Source organism: Montipora capricornis, chromosome 11, assembly GCF_036669925.1.
Source record: "Montipora capricornis isolate CH-2021 chromosome 11, ASM3666992v2, whole genome shotgun sequence".
NCBI classification, from domain to species: Eukaryota; Metazoa; Cnidaria; class Anthozoa; order Scleractinia; family Acroporidae; genus Montipora; species Montipora capricornis.
Window position 1 is genome coordinate 20,639,272 of NC_090893.1, and position 13,735 is coordinate 20,653,006.

The following is a 13,735-nucleotide window of genomic DNA, read 5'->3' on the forward strand; positions in this document are numbered from 1 at the left end:
GCCAATTGCCGTCAGGTCAAGCAATGGCTTCATCAACGGAAACAAATGACTCTGCAATTGCGATTTGATGTGATTATTACATTATTCAGTCTCCGGATAAAACGATCGATTTATAATGCACATTATGTTTAATATGGGAGGCGCGGTGGCCTCATGGTTAGTGCGCTCGACTCCGGATCAAGTGGTCCAGGTTCGGGGCCTGGCCAGGGACATTGTGTTGTGTTCTTGGGAAAGACACTTTACTCCCACAGTGCCTCTCTCCACCCAGGTGTATAAATGGGTACCGGCGAATTTAATGCTGGGGGTAACCCTGCGATGGACTGGCATCCCATCCAGGGGGGAGTAGAAATACTCCTAGTCGCTTCATGCTACAGAAACCGGAGATAAGCGCCGGCCTGATGGGCCTTCTAGGCTCGTAAGCAGACTTTTTTTTTTATGTTTAAATTAATATGTGGACGGTTTACATGTACCCTTAAAACGCCGCATAACTGAAAGTAACTTTAAACTTGGCGATTGAATTTTGTAACTTTATAGTGAGAGAGTTTACCTGGATTGATACAAAATGTCGACCAATGATATAATGCACCTATCAATGTTATTAGCCCCAGGGTGGGGGGGGGGGGGCTACCCACGGGAAATTGACTCAGAGAGCCTTTCCCTGGGTAGGAAAATTGACAATGTATGCGTTGCCCCATGGTCGGGAATGTCCGTCATCTTGGAAAACGGAGAGAACCTGGAGATGAGTTATCCTCAACCTGTGTTTTGATGGGACTTATCTGGTTTTCCAGGTTTTTCTGGATACCATGGGTGAAAGAAAGCCAAGTGAATTCGTCTTCAAGGGCGGATCTATACCGGTTTCCACCGTTCTACTGACGTCAGTCAGAAACGTGGGAAAGGGGACTTTGGAGAGTTAAAATCTAAAAAATTCCCAGAGGCATGCCGCCGGACCCCCCTAGAAACTTTTTCATTGTTTTGGAAACCAGTCATTATTCTATCTTACATGTAGATCTCCCCCAGTTTGGTCAGTCCTTGCTGGAGTGTTCACAAGTACGAGATTGTTTCTTTCCACCTTTTTTTGTGATTGCTTTTTGTATATTTCTACATATTCATAAATTTCCACTCTATCATTGTGCATGCTTGATTAATTCGAAAGCTGGTTAATGTTGTCCGTGTTGTTTTGCTAAATGCTAGGTTCTTCAGTACCGTGAGCAGTGGAAACGTTTAATGTTACACAACAAATTTCCATCAGCTGTTAAAAGGAAATTTGAAATTGACAGTGAAAAACATTGGTGTTCCAAGAATTTGAATCTGATGAAAAAAAAGTTAACCAGGGCAGGAATGTGATGTTCCAATCTGTAGGTGCCCAGTGTTGGAAAATTTGACGCTAGCTTCCATGAAAATGTCAAATTTCCCCGGGTCAGCCCCACCCCTGGGGCATAACATTGATAGGTACATAACTCCCGCAGTCCTGTCGTAAAATTTAAACGAAATTACTCTGGTTGGTGGTACTTACGTAGTTATTTTCCACCATGAAATTAGTTGAACGTGGTTTCCTATCCTTCAAATTTTTCAACCACAAACTTCCAATCTGTCCTAACCTGTCTTATCACAAAATGACTGACAATCGCATTGCACTGAAAACTTCCATGTTGCATATAAGCATACATGTAGTTAGACTATAGAATTACAACCGCTGTCCTCATTCCCAGGCTCTCTCACTTTACGAGAAGAAAAGAAGAGAGTACCTAGGACCGAGGTTTAACATGGCGACCTTCACTCAAGGATTCCACCGCAGCAAACTTGAGGAACAGCCAGAGGTGACTTTATCACACGGTCCCACCGACTCGCCTATAAGGAAGAGGGTGCTCTACGATTCATCGCTGGTGCCTAATTTGACGGGATTTTCTCAAGCTGTGATACCTTCGGGATCATCTGTGGAAAGGCATGTCCACGCATCGAAGTATGAGACCTTCTTTTGTTTGAATGGCCAAGGAAAGCTTATCGTCGGTCAGAATGAGGAGCCTTGCGGTGAAGACCACGAACTGGCTTTAGAGAAGGGATGCTGTATTACAGTGGCGCCAAGGTTCTGGCATTCAGTTCACAATACTGGTGATCAAGATTTGGTACTTATTTACTTTGGCGTAGCGTGTTCCGTTTGACTCGCTGATGCATTTCATTGAAGGAGCTTTGGTTAATTGCAAACTGTGCAAGTGGTGTGAAGGATGCATATATCTTCATTACAGAGAGTCGGGTTTGCAGAGTTGGAAGTTAGAGCTCTCCCACTCGCCCACGCGAGTGTAAATTGAAATCGTACGGATAGTTTACTTCATATTGTTTATTGTTTATTGCTTAATTGTTACATATCAGAGCACTTTGTATGTCGTTAGCTGTTTATTACACATAAGACGAGAATTTTCATTTACCGGTAAATAGTTTTCTGAACGCAAATTAGGGGCTGTTTGAATTGAGGTAGGAAGATCCTAGAAGGCGGATCATCCTAGCGCCATATGTTTTCTATATTCAGTTTACATGCAAGAGGTCGTTTTTTGGCCCTAGTGCTAGGATCTTCCAAGTGCTAGGATCTTCCTAGCTGTGAGCTAGGAAGATCCTTAAGTGCTAGGGATATCCTAGCACCATGTAAACTGCGTTCGCTCGAAAGTTCCTGGTACTATGGACAAAAAAACAAACATGGCGGCTGCCGGATGTTCACGGTATTCAGCTGCCAAAGGTCGACAATTTTGTCTGGCGTTGCCACAGGACGATTCTAATGATTCTGATGACCGCTGTCAATATTCAGGATCAGTTTTGTTTCAAAGATACACTGCCCAAACGAAAGACACAGTAGAAAGTAAGGAGCAATCGATCGACAGCAATGTCGAAAATGCTGCGGGTCAAATACATCCGAATGAGTTGAGAGATTGCCAGGAGGAAGATGAAAAGGAAATTATTAAAGCTAGAAAGGAGAGTAGAAGGACCCAAATTACTTGTTTTTTTTTTCTCGCCCGCCATCTTGCTTTCATTCTCCACTTCTACCTAGACAGCCTTCTAGGATCTTCCTACCTTCATGTAAACAGCCCCTAAGAAACAAAAACTCACTAACAATACAAGCAAATGCAAACTTAATTTAATCCGATAACAAAGTACGATTTGCACGAGATGCATGAGTGATCGGCTTGGAAAGGCCTTTACGCTATCGTTGATTGGTTATACTTCTACACGTGAAATAGCTGTACGCCATTCTGATTGGCTGTGTAGGCTATTTTTACATGTGAAAATAAAGCGTATAGATTTGTACAAATGAGCATTATGGAATACAATTCTCATGTTATGTGTAATATTTAGTACATCAGATTTATGTTGCCCAGTTTCTGGCCATTATAGTTTGTAATCATTTTAACTTAGTTTTCTATCAAATAAAGTTCATTTACCTACCATTATAATGTTCAAAGGTTGGCTGCCTTCCTTCAGTATTATAGAAATTATGACATTTTTGGCAAAGCTAGTAACTCGCCCAGTTTCCGGCCAGCTAGTCCAGTTTCCGGCCATCGAGATATAGAACATTTCCTCGAGACCGCTCGACTTTCCGTTGACTAAAACCGACTGGTGATCAGTCCCTTCCCTATCTAAAAATGGCCTAGTGACCATACATAAGTTCTTCCAAGCAAAATAATTACTGAGGGGTGGATGGTATTTGCATGGCACATATTTCATTCCGGCAGCAAATACATGCGAGTTATAATGTGTCTCTAGGTGGCCGGAAACGGGCATACTAGCTCCAAATCTTCGTTAAGAGTTTGTCTGCTGAAATTTAGAAACAGCTAAATTCTAGCTTGTGATGACAGAACCCCTAATCACTCTTATCTTTGATCTAAAGTCTGTCAAAAACTTATGAAGCTCCTTCAATCGCTCTACATGTAGGTCTTGACATTAGAAAGTTTTAGAGAATTCTAGAATTGCTCCAGTTAGAAGAGTTCTATATAGTGCTGAATTAAATACAAATTAAAAACGTCTGACAATATAAAGTTCAATAGCTTTCTAGATAAAATGGTCGTAAGTGCAAAGTTCTAAAGTTTTAAGTTCTAGAGACCTAAGTGCTAGAGTCCAACATGTTATATGTTGCCCTCAGTGGGCTATAGAATGTCTAGAGTTCTAGTCAGAATTGCTAGGGTCTCTAAGTGAGTTCTAGAACGTCTAAACTGCACTCTTATGGTTAACCCTAACCCTAGAACTTCAGAACTTTTAGCAATTTTTGCATCTCCATAGGGATTGAGAACACCCAAAAGCACTTTACCTATTTGTGAGCTTTACAAAATTTTCACTCACAACATGGACCATGCATATTATAGAACTTTAGAAATTTTAGAGATTTTAGAACACTCAAAAGGACTTACCTTTTTTGGAGCTTTAGAAATTTTAGACTGACAACATGGACCATGGATAATGTAGAACTTTAGAGATTTATGACCTCCGAAAGGGATCATTTGATATTCTAGAACTTTAGAGATTAATTTTAGAACTCCCGAAAACGATCATTTGATGTTGTAGAACCTAAGGACTTTTATGATGTCCATAATGTTCGCTTAGTAAAATATATTCTATATACAAGGCTAAAAGGGTTATCAAATGGTTAAAAATTAAAATGTTTCAACCTAACGTTTTCGGGTGTTTGCCATCATTAGGGTTAAAAAATGATGACACAGGAAATAACTTGTTTCTTCAAACTGGGGCGGAATTGTTGTATCATTAGCCCCTCGACGATCCTGCGCTTGTGGAATGTTTGCGCTGAAGAAAGCACACGCCAAGTGAAATAATGTGATGGTTTTTCCCGCAGGTGTTTTGCAGGTTCAGAGGTGTGAAAAGGATTTAAATGCTCCGCAATTCGCACTGCTAAGTTTCTCACAGTCTCGCCATTACATTATACCGTTCTTTTGACCAGCACGACTGACGAAAAGCCAGTTTTGGCCACAAGAATAACAGCAAAAAAAGCAGTACTTTGTCGCGAACTTTCTATGACGAAAATTTGTTCACGAACAAAACGTCTACATTAACAGCGCACGCCAGGAATACTCCTTAGTATCTGGCTAGAAAAGTTCTTCCTTTTTCCTCGGGTCGCCCTTCAGCCATCTAATGAGAGCCAATCTCGTGCTTCTCAAGTTCCCTCGTTCATGCCCAAAAGAATTCTGGGTAATTCTGCCATTCCACGACAAGGGAAGACCCCCGCTTGTCATTTAATAGATTTTTTTTCTTAAGTGTCGGGCCACCCAGTCCTACCATCAAAATACAGCATCGATTTAAGTTTTTAGCTTTCAAAACTGGCCCAAATTGTATCGGTAGGCCCTGGAATTCGTGCACAGAAAGGCCAGAGAGACAACTTCACTCGTGAACCGCCATGTTTACAACAAAGCCGATTTTAGGCGTCCCAGTCTGCACGAAACCATCTCTCACCTCTGTCTCCAGAACACCAGACACGCAAGGTTCTTACATCTACGTTTATGCCTGTACAATCAGCTGAAATGTCAATTCCTTCTAAGAAGTAAAAAATAAAACCCAGCATTTTTTTTTTAGTTGCGCATGCGCTGACGGAATGCTTAAACAAGAGAGAAAAGAGCAGTACCTCCAGACGTGGCGCTGGAGCGTCGTACCAAACGAGTCATCCCGGGATTTCGGCCCGTGCGATCGCTTTTGGACGCAGTTGGCCCTTCGCTGCTTTCTGCTACCGACCTTGCCTCCCGGTACGGCATTGAGGGAGAGATATGTCGGCCCCTAAACCATATGTGACAAATCCCACGCCTACTCACAGCTCCAGACCTCCCTTGTCATTACAATTTAACATAACATTTCGATCGCCTAAATATTCAAGGCAAAAGTCATTTTATCTCTCATATGGTAAGCACTGGAGTCGCGCAATACAAAGTGTACGCATGCGCCTTGCTAAAGGCAACATACAAACAGGCCTAAACTATCTTTCATCTCGAATTTCAGAGTAATATTATATTTAATATCTTCCAGACATTACATTTACACCTAAAATACATAGGCCCATTCGGATAAATAATTATGAGATATGAAATATCTAAGAAACGGTCATTTTTAAAAACAAGCAGCTATGAAAAATGCGGCCAGGATTCTCATTTTAAGACCTGTTAACTCAGTCAGTACGGATAAAAGAAGGTAGCGCATTCAATAACTTAGCTGATACTGAAGTAAGAAAGAGAAACAAGACCATAATTGGTTGTTCTAAGTTTATTGAGGGACTGAATGTAATTTCCGCGAACATCATGAGAAGAAGATCGGAGAGAAAACTTGGTTGTTTTTTGATATGCAGTAGCAAGAAAATCCTTAAAAAACAGACTTTTATACTACGAATATGACGAAATTTGGAATGCGCTTATTGCATAGAGACCATATACTTTATTAGAGTTTGCCTTAAGTAATCTGCAAATGTAAATCTTTAGTTAGTACTCTCTTATTTACATTACACCGTTCTTTTGACCAGAACGACTGACGAAAGACCAGTTTTGGCCACAAGAATAACAGCAAAAAAGGCACTACTTTGTCGCGAATTTTCTTTGACGCAAATTTGTTCAGGAACCAAACGTCTACACTAACAGCGCACACCAGGGGCTACTCCTTAGTATCTGGCTAGAAATGTTCTTCTCCCTTTTTCCTCCGGTCACGCTTCAGCCATCTGATGAGAGCCAGTCTCGTGCTTCTCAAGTTGCCTCGTTCATGCCCAAAAGAATTCTGGGTAATTCTGCCATTCCACGACAAGGAAAGACCCCCGCTTGTCATTTCATAGATTTTTTTTTTTAAGTGTCGGGCCACCCAGTCCTACCATCAAAATACAGCATCGATTGAAGTTTTTAGCTTTCAAAACTTGCCCAAATTGTATCGGTAGGCCCTGGAATTCGTGCACAGAAAGGCCAGAGAGACAACTTCACTCGTGAACCGCCATGTTTACAACAAAGCCGATTTTAGGCGTCCCAGTCTGCACGAAACCATCTCTCACCTCTGTCTCCAGAACGCCAGACACGCAAGGTTCTTACATCTACGTTTATGCCTGTACAATCAGCTGAAATGTCAATTCCGTCCAAGAAGTAAAAAATAAAACCCAGCATCCTTTTTTTGGTTGCGCAAGCGCTTACGGAATGCTTAAACAAGAGAAAAGAGCAGTACCTCCAGACGTGGCGCTGGAGCGTCGTACCAAACGAGTCATCCCGGGATTTCGGCCCGTGCGATCGCTTTTGGACGCAGTTGGCCCTTCGCTGCTTTCTGCTACCGACCTTGCCTCCCGGTACGGCATTGAGGGAGAGATATGTCGGCCCCTAAACCATATGTGACAAATCCCACGCCTACTCACAGCTCCAGACCTCCCTTGTCATTACAATTTAACATAACATTTCGATCGCCTAAATATTCAAGGCAAAAGTCATTTTATCTCTCATATGGTAAGCACTGGAGTCGCGCAATACAAAGTGTACGCATGCGCCTTGCTAAAGGCAACATACAAACAGGCCTAAACTATCTTTCATCTCGAATTTCAGAGTAATATTATATTTAATATCTTCCAGACATTACATTTACACCTAAAATACATAGGCCCATTCGGATAAATAATTATGAGATATGAAATATCTAAGAAACGGTCATTTTTAAAAAAAAGCAGCTATGAAAAATGCGGCCAGGATTCTCATTTTAAGACCTGTTAACTCAGTCAGTACGGATAAAACAAGGTAGCGCATTCAATAACTTAGCTGATACTGAAGTAAGAAAGAGAAACAAGACCATAATTGGTTGTTCTAAGTTTATTGAGGGACTGAATGTAATTTCCGCGAACATCATGAGAAGAAGATCGGAGAGAAAACTTGGTTGTTTTTTGATATGCAGTAGCAAGAAAATCCTTAAAAAACAGACTTTTATACTACGAATATGACGAAATTTGGAATGCGCTTATTGCATAGAGACCATATACTTTATTAGAGTTTGCCTTAAGTAATCTGCAAATGTAAATCTTTAGTTAGTACTCTCTTATTTACATTACACCGTTCTTTTGACCAGAACGACTGACGAAAGACCAGTTTTGGCCACAAGAATAACAGCAAAAAAGGCACTACTTTGTCGCGAATTTTCTTTGACGCAAATTTGTTCAGGAACCAAACGTCTACACTAACAGCGCACACCAGGGGCTACTCCTTAGTATCTGGCTAGAAATGTTCTTCTCCCTTTTTCCTCCGATCGCGCTTCAGCCATCTGATGAGGGCCAGTCTCGTGCTTCTCAAGTTGCCTCGTTTATTACCAAAAGAATTCTCGGTAATTCTGCCATTCCACGACAAGGAAAAAACCCCGCTTGTTATTTAATAGATTTTTTTCTTAAGTGTCGGGCCACCCAGTCCTACCATCAAAATACAGCATCGATTGAAGTTTTTAGCTTTCAAAACTTGCCCAAATTGTATCGGTAGGCCCTGGAATTCGTGCACAGAAAGGCCAGGTGGACACCTGCTCTCCTGAACCACCATGTTTACAGCAGTGCCGATGTTAGGCGTCCCGGTCGGCAAGAAACCATCTCTCACCTCTGTCTCCAGAACACCAGACACGCAAGGTTCTTACATCTACGTTTATGCCTGTACAATCAGCTGAAATGTCAATTCCTTCTAAGAAGTAAAAAATAAAACCCAGCATTTTTTTTTTAGTTGCGCATGCGCTGACGGAATGCTTAAACAAGAGAGAAAAGAGCAGTACCTCCAGACGTGGCGCTGGAGCGTCGTACCAAACGAGTCATCCCGGGATTTCGGCCCGTGCGATCGCTTTTGGACGCAGTTGGCCCTTCGCTGCTTTCTGCTACCGACCTTGCCTCCCGGTACGGCATTGAGGGAGAGATATGTCGGCCCCTAAACCATATGTGACAAATCCCACGCCTACTCACAGCTCCAGACCTCCCTTGTCATTACAATTTAACATAACATTTCGATCGCCTAAATATTGAAGGCAAAAGTCATTTTATCTCTCATATGGTAAGCACTGGAGTCGCGCAATACAAAGTGTACGCATGCGCCTTGCTAAAGGCAACATACAAACAGGCCTAAACTATCTAATATCTCGAATTTCAGAGTAATATTATATTTAATATCTTCCAGACATTACATTTACAGCTAAAATACATAGGCCCATACGGATAAATAATTATTAGATATGAAATATCTAAGAAACGGTCATTTTTTTAAAAAAAGCAGCTATGAAAAATGCGGCCAGGATTCTCATTTTAAGACCTGTTAACTCAGTCAGTACGGATAAAAGAAGGAAGCGCATTCAATAACTTAGCTGATACTGAAGTAAGAAAGAGAAACAAGACCATAATTGGTTGTTCTAAGTTTATTGAGGGACTGAATGTAATTTCCGCGAACATCATGAGAAGAAGATCGGAGAGAAAACTTGGTTGTTTTTTGATATGCAGTAGCAAGAAAATCCTTAAAAAACAGACTTTTATACTATGAATATGACGAAATTTGGAATGCACTTATTGCATAGAGACCATATACTTTATTAGAGTTTGCCTTAAGTAATCTGCAAATGTAAATCTTTAGTTAGTACTCTCTTATTTACATTACACCGTTCTTTTGACCAGAACGACTGACGAAAGACCAGTTTTGGCCACAAGAATAACATCAAAAAAGGCACTACTTTGTCGCGAATTTTCTATGACGGAAATTTGTTCAGGAACCAAACGTCTACACTAACAGCGCACACCAGGGGCTACTCCTTAGTATCTGGCTAGAAATGTTCTTCTCCCTTTTTCCTCCGGTCGCGCTTCAGCCATCTGATGAGGGCCAGTCTCGTGCTTCTCAAGTTGCCTCGTTCATGACCAAAAGAATTCTGGGTAATTCTGCCATTCCACGACAAGGAAAGACCCCCGCTTGTCATTTCATAGATTTTTTTTTTTAAGTGTCGGGCCACCCAGTCCTACCATCAAAATACAGCATCGATTGAAGTTTTTAGCTTTCAAAACTTGCCCAAATTGTATCGGTAGGCCCTGGAATTCGTGCACAGAAAGGCCAGAGAGACAACTTCACTCGTGAACCGCCATGTTTACAACAAAGCCGATTTTAGGCGTCCCAGTCTGCACGAAACCATCTCTCACCTCTGTCTCCAGAACGCCAGACACGCAAGGTTCTTACATCTACGTTTATGCCTGTACAATCAGCTGAAATGTCAATTCCTTCTAAGAAGTAAAAAATAAAACCCAGCATTTTTTTTTTAGTTGCGCATGCGCTGACGGAATGCTTAAACAAGAGAGAAAAGAGCAGTACCTCCAGACGTGGCGCTGGAGCGTCGTACCAAACGAGTCATCCCGGGATTTCGGCCCGTGCGATCGCTTTTGGACGCAGTTGGCCCTTCGCTGCTTTCTGCTACCGACCTTGCCTCCCGGTACGGCATTGAGGGAGAGATATGTCGGCCCCTAAACCATATGTGACAAATCCCACGCCTACTCACAGCTCCAGACCTCCCTTGTCATTACAATTTAACATAACATTTCGATCGCCTAAATATTGAAGGCAAAAGTCATTTTATCTCTCATATGGTAAGCACTGGAGTCGCGCAATACAAAGTGTACGCATGCGCCTTGCTAAAGGCAACATACAAACAGGCCTAAACTATCTAATATCTCGAATTTCAGAGTAATATTATATTTAATATCTTCCAGACATTACATTTACAGCTAAAATACATAGGCCCATACGGATAAATAATTATGAGATATGAAATATCTAAGAAACGGTCATTTTTTTAAAAAAAGCAGCTATGAAAAATGCGGCCTGCAGGATTCTCATTTTAAGACCTGTTAACTCAGTCAGTACGGATAAAAGAAGGAAGCGCATTCAATAACTTAGCTGATACTGAAGTAAGAAAGAGAAACAAGACCATAATTGGTTGTTCTAAGTTTATTGAGGGACTGAATGTAATTTCCGCGAACATCATGAGAAGAAGATCGGAGAGAAAACTTGGTTGTTTTTTGATATGCAGTAGCAAGAAAATCCTTAAAAAACAGACTTTTATACTACGAATATGACGAAATTTGGAATGCGCTTATTGCATAGAGACCATATACTTTATTAGAGTTTGCCTTAAGTAATCTGCAAATGTAAATCTTTAGTTAGTACTCTCTTATTTACATTACACCGTTCTTTTGACCAGAACGACTGACGAAAGACCAGTTTTGGCCACAAGAATAACAGCAAAAAAGGCACTACTTTGTCGCGAATTTTCTTTGACGCAAATTTGTTCAGGAACCAAACGTCTACACTAACAGCGCACACCAGGGGCTACTCCTTAGTATCTGGCTAGAAATGTTCTTCTCCCTTTTTCCTCCGGTCACGCTTCAGCCATCTAATGAGGGCCAGTCTCGTGCTTCTCAAGTTGCCTCGTTCATGCCCAAAAGAATTCTGGGTAATTCTGCCATTCCACGACAAGGAAAGACCCCCGCTTGTCATTTCATAGATTTTTTTTTTTAAGTGTCGGGCCACCCAGTCCTACCATCAAAATACAGCATCGATTGAAGTTTTTAGCTTTCAAAACTTGCCCAAATTGTATCGGTAGGCCCTGGAATTCGTGCACAGAAAGGCCAGAGAGACAACTTCACTCGTGAACCGCCATGTTTACAACAAAGCCGATTTTAGGCGTCCCAGTCTGCACGAAACCATCTCTCACCTCTGTCTCCAGAACGCCAGACACGCAAGGTTCTTACATCTACGTTTATGCCTGTACAATCAGCTGAAATGTCAATTCCTTCTAAGAAGTAACAAATAAAACCCAGCATTTTTTTTTTGGTTGCGCATGCGCTGACGGAATGCTTAAACAAGAGAGAAAAACGCAGTACCTCCAGACTTGGCGCTGCAGCGTCGTACCAAACAAGTCATCCCGGGATTTCGGCCCATGCGATCGCTTTTGGACGCAGTTGGCTCTTCGCTTTTTTCTAATACCGACCTTCCTCCAGATACGGCATTGAGGGAGAGATATGTCGGCTCCTAAACCATATGTGACAAATCCCACTCGAACTCACAGCTCCAGACCTCCCTTGTCATTACAATTTAACATAACATTTCGATCGCCTAAATATTGAAGGCAAAAGTCATTTTATCTCTCATATGGTAAGCACTGGAGTCGCGCAATACAAAGTGTACGCATGCGCCTTGCTAAAGGCAACATACAAACAGGCCTAAACTATCTTTTATCTCGAATTTCAGAGTAATATTATATTTAATATCTTCCAGACATTACATTTACAGCTAAAATACATAGGCCCATACGGATAAATAATTATGAGATATGAAATATCTAAGAAACGGTCATTTTTTTAAAAAAAGCAGCTATGAAAAATGCGGCCTGCAGGATTCTCATTTTAAGACCTGTTAACTCAGTCAGTACGGATAAAAGAAGGAAGCGCATTCAATAACTTAGCTGATACTGAAGTAAGAAAGAGAAACAAGACCATAATTGGTTGTTCTAAGTTTATTGAGGGACTGAATGTAATTTCCGCGAACATCATGAGAAGAAGATCGGAGAGAAAACTTGGTTGTTTTTTGATATGCAGTAGCAAGAAAATCCTTAAAAAACAGACTTTTATACTACGAATATGACGAAATTTGGAATGCGCTTATTGCATAGAGACCATATACTTTATTAGAGTTTGCCTTAAGTAATCTGCAAATGTAAATCTTTAGTTAGTACTCTCTTATTTACATTACACCGTTCTTTTGACCAGAACGACTGACGAAAGACCAGTTTTGGCCACAAGAATAACAGCAAAAAAGGCACTACTTTGTCGCGAATTTTCTTTGACGCAAATTTGTTCAGGAACCAAACGTCTACACTAACAGCGCACACCAGGGGCTACTCCTTAGTATCTGGCTAGAAATGTTCTTCTCCCTTTTTCCTCCGGTCACGCTTCAGCCATCTAATGAGGGCCAGTCTCGTGCTTCTCAAGTTGCCTCGTTCATGCCCAAAAGAATTCTGGGTAAGTCTGCCATTCCACGACAAGGGAAGACCCCCGCTTGTCATTTCATATATTTTTTTAAGTGTCGGGCCACTCAGTCCTACCATCAAAATACAGCATCGATTTGTATAGGTAATCATACGGTTTCGAGTTCAATTTGGAATTAATTTGCACGAGTGAGTTTTTGAAAAAGCTGAAATTGCACGAGCCGCTTCGGCGAGTGCAATTTCAGCTTTTTGAAAAACTCACAAGTGCAAATTAATTCCAAATTGAACGAGAAAAACCGTATGATTACTTATTAATAATACAAACATGAAAAAATTCGCGTGGAAAAAGTGCCGGAAGATGTTTCTTGAAGCCTTTTTTTTCGCATTCGAGAAAAATTTTTTCAGAGTTTCTGTACAAAATTTTGGTCATTGCCGTTTACATGAGATCATTGGCCTACAACTTTCCCAATGTCTTTCTGCAAATCAAAATCCAGAATTACGATGTGTATTTTGGTGTGGTGTTACAATTTTTGCACCGTTGTTTATCTTTTTGGAGTGGTGTTAGAGTTGAACTGAACTTCTCTCTTACTATCAGAATCGAGCAATTTTTTCATGTGGATTATTAAAGTTTTTAGCTTTCAAAACTTGCCCAAATTGTATCGGTAGGCCCTGGAATTCGTGCACAGAAAGGCCAGAGAGACAACTTCACTCGTGAACCGCCATGTTTACAACAAAGCCGATTTTAGGCGTCCCAGTCTGC

The 13,735-nt window shown here is 41.2% G+C and overlaps 1 protein-coding gene across 2 annotated transcripts in view; it reads right to left on the reverse strand.

The window, feature by feature from the left end:
* LOC138024366 (tetratricopeptide repeat protein 28-like) overlaps positions 1–1,652 on the reverse strand; it is a 22,898-nt gene extending 21,246 nt beyond the window's left edge. For both annotated transcript variants that reach the window (XM_068871538.1, XM_068871537.1), the window contains exons 1-2: positions 1,514–1,652; positions 1–51 (exon numbers count right to left, since the gene is read on the reverse strand). The exon at positions 1–51 is cut by the window's left edge and continues 20 nt beyond it. The gene's annotated coding sequence lies outside the window, so the exon portion shown is untranslated. The remainder of the gene's footprint in view (positions 52–1,513) is intronic.
* Positions 1,653–13,735: the final 12,083 nt, after the last annotated feature.